The sequence below is a fragment of the Nanorana parkeri genome, unplaced genomic scaffold (genome assembly GCF_000935625.1).
Source record: "Nanorana parkeri isolate BGI_ZX_2015 unplaced genomic scaffold, ASM93562v1 scaffold49, whole genome shotgun sequence".
In the NCBI taxonomy this organism is placed as follows: Eukaryota; Metazoa; Chordata; class Amphibia; order Anura; family Dicroglossidae; genus Nanorana; species Nanorana parkeri.
The window spans coordinates 1089443-1100496 of NW_017306317.1; the positions used below are offsets into that span (position 1 = coordinate 1089443).

General features: G+C 41.0%; 1 pseudogene; it reads left to right on the forward strand.

Annotated features, from left to right (window-relative positions):
* The window catches only part of LOC108802030, a 29139-nt pseudogene that overhangs the window by 2126 nt on the left and 15959 nt on the right, over positions 1-11054 (forward strand).

The window sequence follows — 11054 nt, forward strand, 5'->3', positions numbered from 1 at the left end:
TCCCCGCCCCCCTAACCCCCCCTCCTCAGATGGGGGGGGTGGGGGGGGGAGAGGACACCTCCCTGAAACAGAGGGACACCTCCCTGGCATTGACCTATATACATACAGTACAGCAATTAATTAAGTAATAAAATGAACTAGGATCACACTAATCCAGCACGTTATTATTCTGAGTTGCCCCACTAAAGCGGCCGCCATATTGAGTGGGGCACGTGAGATTAATAACGTGCTGGATTAGTGTGATACTAGTTCATTTTATTACTTCATTGCTGTGCTGTATGTGTATAGGCCAATGCAGTTGGATCTGTATGTGCGTTATAATCGAAATTAATCGATTTTAAAAAATTTCGATTAATCGACCAGGAAAATTTGAATCATTACCAGCCCTAATTAATACTCCTTCATATTAAAATTCTATCATAGTCCTAAAGACTACATTTAGCCGTATTCTATTACTTTATTTTAAATGCGTTCATATGAAGGGGAAAAGTGCACTATGAGTTTGAGCAAATTTTTATTATTTACTTATCTGTATGCTTATATTTAAATACACTGTGCCAACACTATATGATGTTTTGGATATAATTTGGTTGTTGTCTTGGGTTCTTATTCATTTGGTAATGTCATTATATATAGATATATCTAAATTGATATGTGTCTCCTATCTATCTATCTATCTATCTATCTATCTATCCTATCGTGTGAATGAAGACAAGTAAATAAAATGGCATATATATATATTATACACACACACACACACACACACACACACACACACACACACACACACACACACACTTAAAAAGGAGCGCTCCCAGTTTATACAAAGGATTCATAAAAACTGGAGCAGACGAAATCTGGTGAAGTTGGCAACCAATCAGCTTCTCTGTTTCATTTACAAAGCATAACTGAAAAGAGAAGCTGATTGGATACTATTGGCAGCTGCTCCAGATTCTGTCTACTCCACTTTTGATCAACTCCTCCCATTGTCTCCCATCGGACATAAAGATCTAACATAATTTACACGGGATACACATTATACAGTCAAATTGTTGCATTTGTAGAAAGGAGACCTAGCTTTGTATAGTAGTCATCATTTACATGGAGGAAACAGAGAAAAAAATTGCATTCCATCAAACGTAAAAAAACAAAAACAAAAGTTAGTTAAATTATATTAGGTGTAAAAGACTGTGTGGCACAAAATCTGTGGTCAAATCAGTGGTCGAAAAGAGACCTAGGAATAACTGAAGTCCAACCCAGACCACAGTAACACACACACACACACACACACACACACACACACACACACTTCAAAAGGGGAGCTCCCAGTTTATACAAGCTACTATTTGTATTTCTTGACGAGCAGGATTTTCTTTCCACTTTTACATTGAATGCATATTTTTTGTATAGACATGACACCAAGGCTGTATATTATGTAAAAAGAAAAAATGTATGTCTGTGAAACAGCCTTGGTGATATGATTTAATAGATACTATACTAACACAGCATAAAACCTCCTACTTTACAACAGTTCTGAAGGACAGACGCCATACTATGAAAGCTATACATAAAGTGTCTGTGCTATCTGTCATAAGAGCAATAGGATTTTTAGGATCTGGTATTCTCAACCAGTCAGTTTTTCTGCTTTTGTATTTTGGTTTACAGACTTGCTCCCTGCAAGGAATGGAGAAAGATATACCGAAGTCTTTCTGTTAGAGGTTTTCAATATTCTCTTCAATCATATACAAAAAACCTTTTAATGGGGAGAGCAAAGTTCTTGACTTTCACCATCCTCACCAGCTGTTGGAAGGATTTAACTTGGAATTGTCAGATCAGCCGGAGCCTTTGGAGCAGATACTTGGAGACTGTAGAGATACCCTGAAATATGGTGTTAAAACAGGTACCGAGCTGCTTTTTTTTTTACCAGGTTTTTATGCTTTCCCAAAACAGTTTTGATTTGCTCTTGAGTTGTTTTTTTTTTTCTTTGCACCCAGTTTGGTTGCCACACCTTACTACACTGTAAACATCAGAAGAGAAGTCTTATGTCATTGCTTTGACTACACAACACTGAATAAAATTGTGATTTAATTACTAGATATTACAGATTTCATATAATTCAACAAAAAATTCAATTATTTCTCAAGTTAACACGTATATGGTAGGGAAGCTTCAATTTACAGTGATATTTTTTTATATTGAATAATGTGCATCCATTCACCCATCAGCTATGGGATGTTCTATCCCTCTCCGGTTATGTCTATTAAAGAATAGGAGAAATGTTAAAATCAGAGTAGGGCAGGCTCTGAGGGCAGGCTCTGAATGATTCTATGTGCAATCATGTTCTGACATAAATAGAGTTAGACAAATGAGGGGGAAATGCAAACTGTAACTCTTTCTATAATGCTCCTCTAATGTAATTTTATGATGGGCTGTAACAATGGCTTTGCATTGAAAACAATAACTCTCTGTAGCTTGTATTCTGCTCATTATTTTCCTCCCATCTTATTTGTTCCTTTTTATAAAATGGGGCTTGGTACTGTTGTGTAATCCTTCTTTTTCATGTGAAATACAGAATATATATATATAATATATATATTTTTTTTTTAAATGGTAAATTGAAAAATAATTTGTTTTCATTCTATGGATTAAAAGGCTGAGAAACCCTTTTGTGCAGTATATGTGTTATTGGATTGTGGTGCCACTCATAGTCAATGGCACCCCAACACCTTAATCCAACACACATGCATTGCAGCACTACACAATGCACGGTTTTACTGTGCTGCATAAGAAAACAGATGATGCATGCCTGATTTTTGGTCCTTTCTGCTACACGGGCAGCCCATTCATTGGAATGAACTGCCTAAATGCAACCCAGTGCATGAAAGTGTCCATAAGGCAATGCCCCAGAATGTAAAGGCCTGAGGGTTAATCCATACCTTGGCATAGGAGCCCTCAACCTTTTTTCTGTATGGATGTACCATTGTGTTGCAGTGTACAACATTAATTATCTGCAGCTTGCATTATATATTGGTCTTGCAGATTTTATATATATTTTAAAAATGTTCTTTTCAGGCCATCCACGCTATTTCAACCATCTTTCTAGTGGACTTGACATGATTGGACTTGCTGGTGAATGGCTGACAGCAACTGCAAACACAAACACAAACAAATGTATGTAATCGTGTGTTTTTTTTTCTCCTTCCCATGTTTTTCACATGATCTTAAGTTTACAGATGTGCTTGAATACTAGTTTATTTTCATTAACAAATAAAGTGAATGAATTGCTAGCTTTTTTTTTTTTACCAGACATCTCTATGAATCAATTAAGGTATGAAAAAAGGTGAGCATATGAACGCATAGCTGTTAATAACTAATTTCCAGTGGCTATTTCTGCTACATCATGGTTGATTCAGTCCATGGATGTAGCAACATAAAAGCTTTACTAGGTGTTTGAAGAAGTATAGAGTAGTGAAGCGGGGTCTGTAAGCTACAGATCACTACGTCGCTGGCTACTGTATGTGTGGATAACTTAACAATTGGGTAGCTACCCTCCAAGAATATAGGCACGCTTCAAAGAAGATTTGAGGATCTACAACTACATTTTTGTTACTGGTTAAGGGCTAGTTCCTTGTTCTTGCTCCCTTTTCCTAGAAATAATCTAGTATGTGGTGTTAGAAAAGTAATGGTGACTGCTCAATGGTTTTTATATTAGAGATGTACACAAACCCCTTTTTCTACCAAATTAATGTGACATTTTGAGATCTTCTTCTAAATTGTGTCTATTTGTACCATCTAATTGGCATACAGTGGACAGACACGAACAAGTTCACACCTCTGGATCTCACAGTTCCGTCCAGAAGACCTTCCACATCCACCTCTAATCCCCACACTTACCAGAATCAAAGTGACCTCTTTCCCTTCTCCAGCATGGTTACACTTATGCAGTCTCTTCACAGCTCACTGGTATTGCTACACTTATGCACTACAGTGCCAAGTGTTTTTTTCTCTTTAACGATTCTTATTCATTCTCTAACAAATTCTTACTATACCCCCATGAAGAAAACAATAAAAGCTCATTCGCCTGCATGCTGCATAACGTGGGGGGGGGGTTAAGAACACTGCCCTGCTGCGTGCGTCCTCTGGGGCTGGGAAACTACTGGAAAATTACTTATTGTATGCCTTGCTTATCTCACTTTCAGTACAGTAGACAGGTGCTTGTTTTTAACTGCCATGACAGAATGACCCCTGCACTATAGCAACAAGTACCTTTCATCGTATGATGTAACAACTTCCACCACAGAACACCATGAAAATGTGGGGTCAAAAGACCATGTTATATGTTTGTTTGCATAAACCTGTAAGGAGGTTTGTGTCTGTATCTAGCTAGCTAGCTATCTATCCTTTTTTTAGGTTTACATTTGAGATTGCCCCAGTATTTATTATTATGGAAGAGTTAATAATCAGGAAAATGCAGGAGTTGATTGGATGGAGAGAAATAGAAGCAGATGGCATATTTTCACCTGGTAAGTTTTTGATAAATGTCTGTTTTTTGTTAGTATATTTCTATATGGTATACAGCTTGCATTATTTTATTGATTTTTCATCTTTCAGGAGGTATTATCTCTAACCTTTACAGTGTCCTACTTTCTCGCTACAAGTTTTTTCCTACAGTGAAAACAAAGGGAATGGCAGCACTGCCAAGAATTGTGTTGTTTACCTCAGAGCATGTATGTAGCCTTTTTATACAATTTAGAAAATATTATACAACAGGGGAAAGTTTGAAGTCCGTTTCTTCAAATGACTAGGAAGTAGCTTTGGACTAGTCATCATATGGAAAACAGACCACACAGCATAAAGTGTGAACATTTTAAGACAAAAGTTGATGTTTTCTTTATAATTGGTCTGCAGGAACAAGCATGACTCCTTTTTGCCTGAGTTTTGTGGTAAATAAGTGGTGGGACATACACAGTATTTAACACTTTTCACATTTTTTAAAATGTAATGCATTCTAAGCAAGCAGTGAAACATTGCACAGTGCATTTTCCTTTTAAAAAGTGTGCCCATACATTTACATACTTTGCTAATCAGCTCCGGATGCCTAAGCACAGCTTCCCTGAACATCCTTTCAGGGCCAGTATGCTCTGGGTGCCACTAACAATGGACAACAGCTTTCTATCCACTTGCTTTGAGAAGCTAGGAGGCAGGAACAGGGAAGTTGCTTGCCATTCTATGGGTTCATTCAGGGCTGTATGAGGCACACCGCTTCCGTCCTGGAGCACGCATGGAAGGGTGGCTCTATCGGACAAGTAAGGAGAAGGAAGCTTTCTTAGTATTCTTTAAGAGATTAAGGAAGCTGACATGTGATTTGGGTGCCCTTAGTAGGCTTAAAAATCCGATCTTTGTCTGGGAATTCTTCTTCTTTTAACTGGTTAATCTTCTTTTTTTTTTTTTTTCTAAGAAATAGGCAAATGCATACAAAAGTGACTTTTAGGCTTGTCTGGAGAAGCCTGTGAACAAATTGTTTATCCAGAAAGGATAAAGCGTATATTAAAAATTCAGTAACATTCATGGTTTTGCTACTTCATTGTGAATCATTGGCTGTTATCCAATGAATACTGGTTAAAGGAGAACTATGAGGTGAGTGCTTTTCACTCCTCATAGTTCTAGCCAACCTGTGACAATGAAACTGTCACAGGTCGGCTCAGTAGATTGGGAAGTTGAGCGAACACATACCGGCATTCGCTCACTTCTCGATCCTGTCACTGCTCTCTGCCGTGACAGGGGAGGGACTGGTTGCCCCCCTCACCGCTCCGATCCTCCAGCGCGGACTGGTGGAGGGGGCGGGTACAGCTGGCTCTGCCTCTAGGTAGGCAGAGCCAGCTGTCACTCACGCAGCTGAGCGGATCCAGACATAATTGTCGGGATTCGCTTCAGCTGTGGCGTCTCAGTATACCGCAAGCTGTAGCTTGCGGTATACTGTGGCATCTCGGTAAACTGAGCTTAGTTTGTGTCCTCCCGTTACCCTAAGGAGAACTATGGGGAAAAGCCCTAACCCCATAGTTCTCTAAGTGCACACTCTCTGCCAAAGCAGTCAGTACTCTTTATGCCAGTTACCCAGATCAGAGAAATAGTATTGTAAATATATAATGTGCTGATGGAACAGTTGGCTACTAATTTATATTTTAGTGTGTGTGTGTCCCACTGAATTATTTAATAACCTGTTGTTGTTTTTTTGTTAGAGTCACTATTCTTTTGAAAAAGCATCTGTGGTCCTTGGCATTGGGACAGAAAATGTGATTGCTGTAAAGTGTGATGACAGGTAAGAGTCATACAAATGTGGATGTATAAAAAAATTATTCTTCATGGGGCTTAACTGATCACCTAACACAAGTAATTTCAGGAATGGGAAAACTCAAACAAAACCAATCCAGTAAAATTCATCCCACCACTTTTATCAAGCTTGAGCCATTACAACCCACAGTGCAGTTTCCCGATATGATATAGTTAAAATTGCTTTTAATAGCAAATCGAAAAAAAACACAAAAATAAGAAAATCAGGCTTTTAGTTTCAAGTGACCCTTTTGCTTTTATTTATTTTTTTAAATAAATCCAGCATTCATCATCCAGTGCCACAACAACATATACACCAGCTCATACTAGTATTTCTGCTAAGGGTTCATTCAGCCGTGAACTGGGAAATGGTACTCTTGTGGTTGCAGACCACTAGATTTAAGGGGGTACACCAGTTCACCTACTTACATTAGTACTGCTGAGGTAGGGAGGTCTGAAGGTCAATCAATGTAAAAAAGGCTGAAGGCTCTGGTCATATCTGCAGCAGAAATCTCCTTTTTGGGATTTCTAGGATCCAGGAGATGAAAGTGAAGCCCATGATGTAGCTATGAAAAGCAAGCACTTTACCCAGCTAGAAAAGCTCCAGTCCCTGAAACACTGACTCCTGCTTTTTTAACAGGTTTGTGTATTTTAACAATCCCTTATGAAGACTGGCTGTGGTAGAGTGTAAGAAAGACATACAGTAAAAGAGGTTTAAACCACTGTAAGGCAGCATAAAAACTCCATAATATGCCCAAAATGTGAAAACGCTGCTGAAATCATCGAATACTGCACAGTTCAATCACTCGTAATGTATGCTGTGCATTTCTTAAGAGAACTATAGGGTAACCCTTTTCTCCCCCTTTCCACCCCCCCCCCCCCACGCTTTCTTATAGGGCCACGGGAGAACATACACGAATGTCTTCCCGTGGCCCAAAACTCAATATATATCGGGCTATTGCCGGCTACATGGTGAGAGTGCCGTGGCCGGGACGGAAAGATGCTGATAAGGCAGAGTCCGTTGTCAATCTAGAGGCAGAGCCAGCTATGGCCGCCTCCTCCCTGTCCATCCCTCCCTCCAGTCAGGATCAGAGAGGGGAACTAACAGACAGCACTCTCTGCAGGAAGATGATCGGGAAGTGATCAGCGGAATGTTTTGGCTCGCTTCCCGATCAATCGAGCCGACGTGTGACCGTTTCAAAGTCACACGTTGGCTCTAACTATGGGGATGAGTGTAATTCATTCGCCCCATAGTTCTCCTTTTTAATCATACAGTACAGGACTGTCAGTCTTTGACCATAGATTTATGTGCAGCTGCCTTCGGGTGAAAGACACTGGCAACAAAGTTGTTAGGACAGCCCCATATTAACCCCCCCACTCCATACAAGTTTCCATTTTTTGTTTGCTAGTGTCCTTAGGTGATGGGCTTACTCTGCCTCCTGGGAGAGGCATGTCATCTCTACTGTTAGAATGCTTGCTCGAAGTCAGCAGGAAAAAAAAAAATCTGACTGTAGGGCCAGTCTGTAATGCACTTTGAGCACTGGATCCCATGTGAGGCACTCATCTTAGCACTGTTGTGCAATGTATTGAGTTAGCCATAGGTTGCTATAAAGGTCTAAGGCCCTGTTCTATCGGTCAGTGGAGCCCTGTCCCTGAAAACTCCTAGGTGTGTGCCCACCATTATGGGCAAAGCCAGGATAGGGTTTTTTTTTACCCTTTTTTATCTTGAGAGCTTGGGGAAGTGATTCTGCAGGACAAGTAAGTTAGGGCCTTGCCCTAACATATCTTGTCCTAAGGTGCTCTGTTGCTACACCAACTTAGGGGTTGCAGCAGGGAATATGTGGGGGCTCATCTGGTTCCTCTGCCACAAAACCACGGACTGCTTTTGTGCAGCAGCTGGGAGGAGTGGGCCACAGCACCTGTTTAGTGTGCCGCAGCCTTTATTATGGTGTGTTGCAGCCACATCTTCTGTGTGTATCAAAACAAGATAGACCCCAGACTCTTTCAATCTGCTATGCACCTCACCCCCCTAACTGAACTATTTAGCACACCCCAAAAGAAATGTTCGGTTTAAGGAGGCGCATCACAATTGCATAAGTTAGCATAAAACCATTTATGTTTTATGTAAATATTTATGCTAACGTATGCAATGGTGGTGCTCCTCTTTAAACCACGCATTTCCTTTGGTGTGTGCTAAATCTTCTTTGTATTAAGTACCCATTTCTGTCCCTCAGCAGCTAAAATGCCTTAATATGGCCTCATGCCACTGCATTAATGGCTTGGGGAACTGGCTTTGCCAAGTCTCCATGATGGCCCTTTTTTTTTCCCCTGTCCACATGCACATGATCCTATGGCTTAAGCACTGGTTTTTGGAACCTGCCTGCAAGAAGCATCTTGGATGGAGAGCAAATCTTTAGCTAGCGTTTGCACACATACTATAAAAGAGGACACCAGTGGCAAGAGCTTTTCCTAAAAAAAAAAAGTTAAGCCTCCTGCTACCAAGCTTTCAGGTTTTAGATCCTGAAAGGGTTCCTTTGTTTTCTCCCCCAGGTCCAAACCCTGCGTTCAATGCTACTGAAAACTTTTGAACACCTATGTGGAGTGCTTTTTTGGAGTGGGAGAACCCCTGTTGGTCTTTGTGGTCACCTGGTCCAGGGACATTCCAGATGTTTGGGTCCAGAAAATCATTTCCAAATACAAAACAGATTTTTTTAGACTCCGTCTCCACCCTGCTTCATGCCCTTAAATTTGCCTTTTTCCCATAAAGACTAAAAGATCTGTGTGCTAGCTGCCCTACAGTAGTTACTCTCCCTAAAGGTAATTGTCCCCATCAAATCTATTTAAAGTTCCTGAGGCAAAGGGTAACATCTGCCAGGTCATTCATTGCCTCCTCATTAGCTGAGGGAATTCCAGACCGTCATGGACATGAAGGATGCCTACTCGCACATATCCATCTTCCCTTCAGCATCAATGCTTCTTTCATTTTGCTGTAAGCAAGCAGCAGTTTCAGATTTGTTGCTCTTCTATTTGGTTTGTCCATGGCACCACAAGTATTTACAAAATATTAGACCGGGTCCTTGCTCTATTGCAGTCTCAGAGTTCACACTGTGGGAAATCAGGGCAACCTCTTGTTAAAGGGAAGCTTGGTCCAGGCAGCACTGTCTACTAATGTTCACCGGGCAGTGCAGACTCTGCAGATCTTTGGGTGGATCCTTAACATCGAAAATGTGGTGTTGGTTCTGACTCATCACTTGAACCTGAGGCTAGTCTCAGAAAAAGTCCTATCCAAAGTTTTTTTGTTTCTTTTTTTTGTTGTTTCTTCCTTCTTTCTTTCTTCCTGCTTACATCCTTCTTTCTACCTTCTTACTTTTTTTTTTTTTCTTCCGTCTTCTTTCTCATAATTGGACTCTCCATTGGCTTTTGCGTGAGTGCTCTAGTGCTTGATGATGGCCCCATACATCCAGTTTTCACTCCTGGCCATTCCAACCTGGCAGTCTAGCTGCATAGGACAAGCAAAACCAGTCTCTGGATCATCCCATGCACCTGACCAGCAAGGCCAGACTCTCTGATGTAGTGGGCTGGAGTTGGGTAAATCCTTCCTCCCAATGACTTGAAAGATCTTCCTAATGGATGCCAGCCTAATGGACTGGGTAGGAGTCCTGGATTCCTCAATGGTTCAGGGGACTTGGTTGCTGAGGTACTCTGACATTTCTCAGACTCCGGATGTACACTCCAGGGGCTATCCAGACCTTCTGTCTCGAGGGCTGGTTCACCATTCTGCTTCTCGTTCACTGGCTTTGATGGTTTGGCTGTTGATGATCAAATTCTTTAATCCCTACTCTTTTAAAGGTTCAGAAGTCATAATATTGTAAAGTCCACCAGAGTACCTAGAAAGCTTATTTTTCTTACAAGAAGTACTCCATGGAATGTATCCGGTATTTTGGTTTGGCCTTGAGCACCATCAAGAGGCAAATCTTAGACAAAAAGTTTTCTTTAGCTCTTGGCGCTAATGGCTGCTAGCTGGACAATCCACTTGCTGTTGCTCACTCAAAGTTTTCAACATTTTATCACAGTTTTTTTACACAGACTTGAGGGGCTGCTCATCCAAGGCTCTGGGGCTTCCACCACAAACATAGAAAACAAAAGGGAACAGAGCGCCACCTCCGTGTGTAAAATCTTAGCCTGTCCTCTTTCAAAGGCTCCAAACCTCTCATTCCTTTGGTGAAGACATTTTTTGTTCAGGACTTTGCTCACATTGCCTTGAAATCAACATTGCTTTGAAATCAACCTGGTTCTTAGTCCTTTAGAGGCCCCACTTTTGAACCCATCAGGGACCTTTTCTCCAGGTGATCTCACTCACTAGGTTGCCTTCCTCATTGCCATCACATCAATGAGGAGTCCTGAGTTGGTGGCCCTGTCCTTTAATGTACCATTCCTAGTGTTGCACAACTATAAGGTTGTTCTGAGGCCTAAGCCCTTCCTTCCACATTATCCAGGACATTGCCTTTGTCTGGCTCTGAAGCACCCCAAGGCAACTTATCTCCACTGTTTGGATGTTGTGCATGCTGTGCGAGTCTACCTCTTGGCAACAAATTCCTTTAGGCTTTAGATGTAGTTTGGACCTTTCCAAAGGTCCTCATAGGGGCCCCTCTGCTAATCCACCTAGAAATGATGGGATGAGAGGCAAAGACCTTTCTCAAGCCTATAGTTGCAAGTATAAGGTT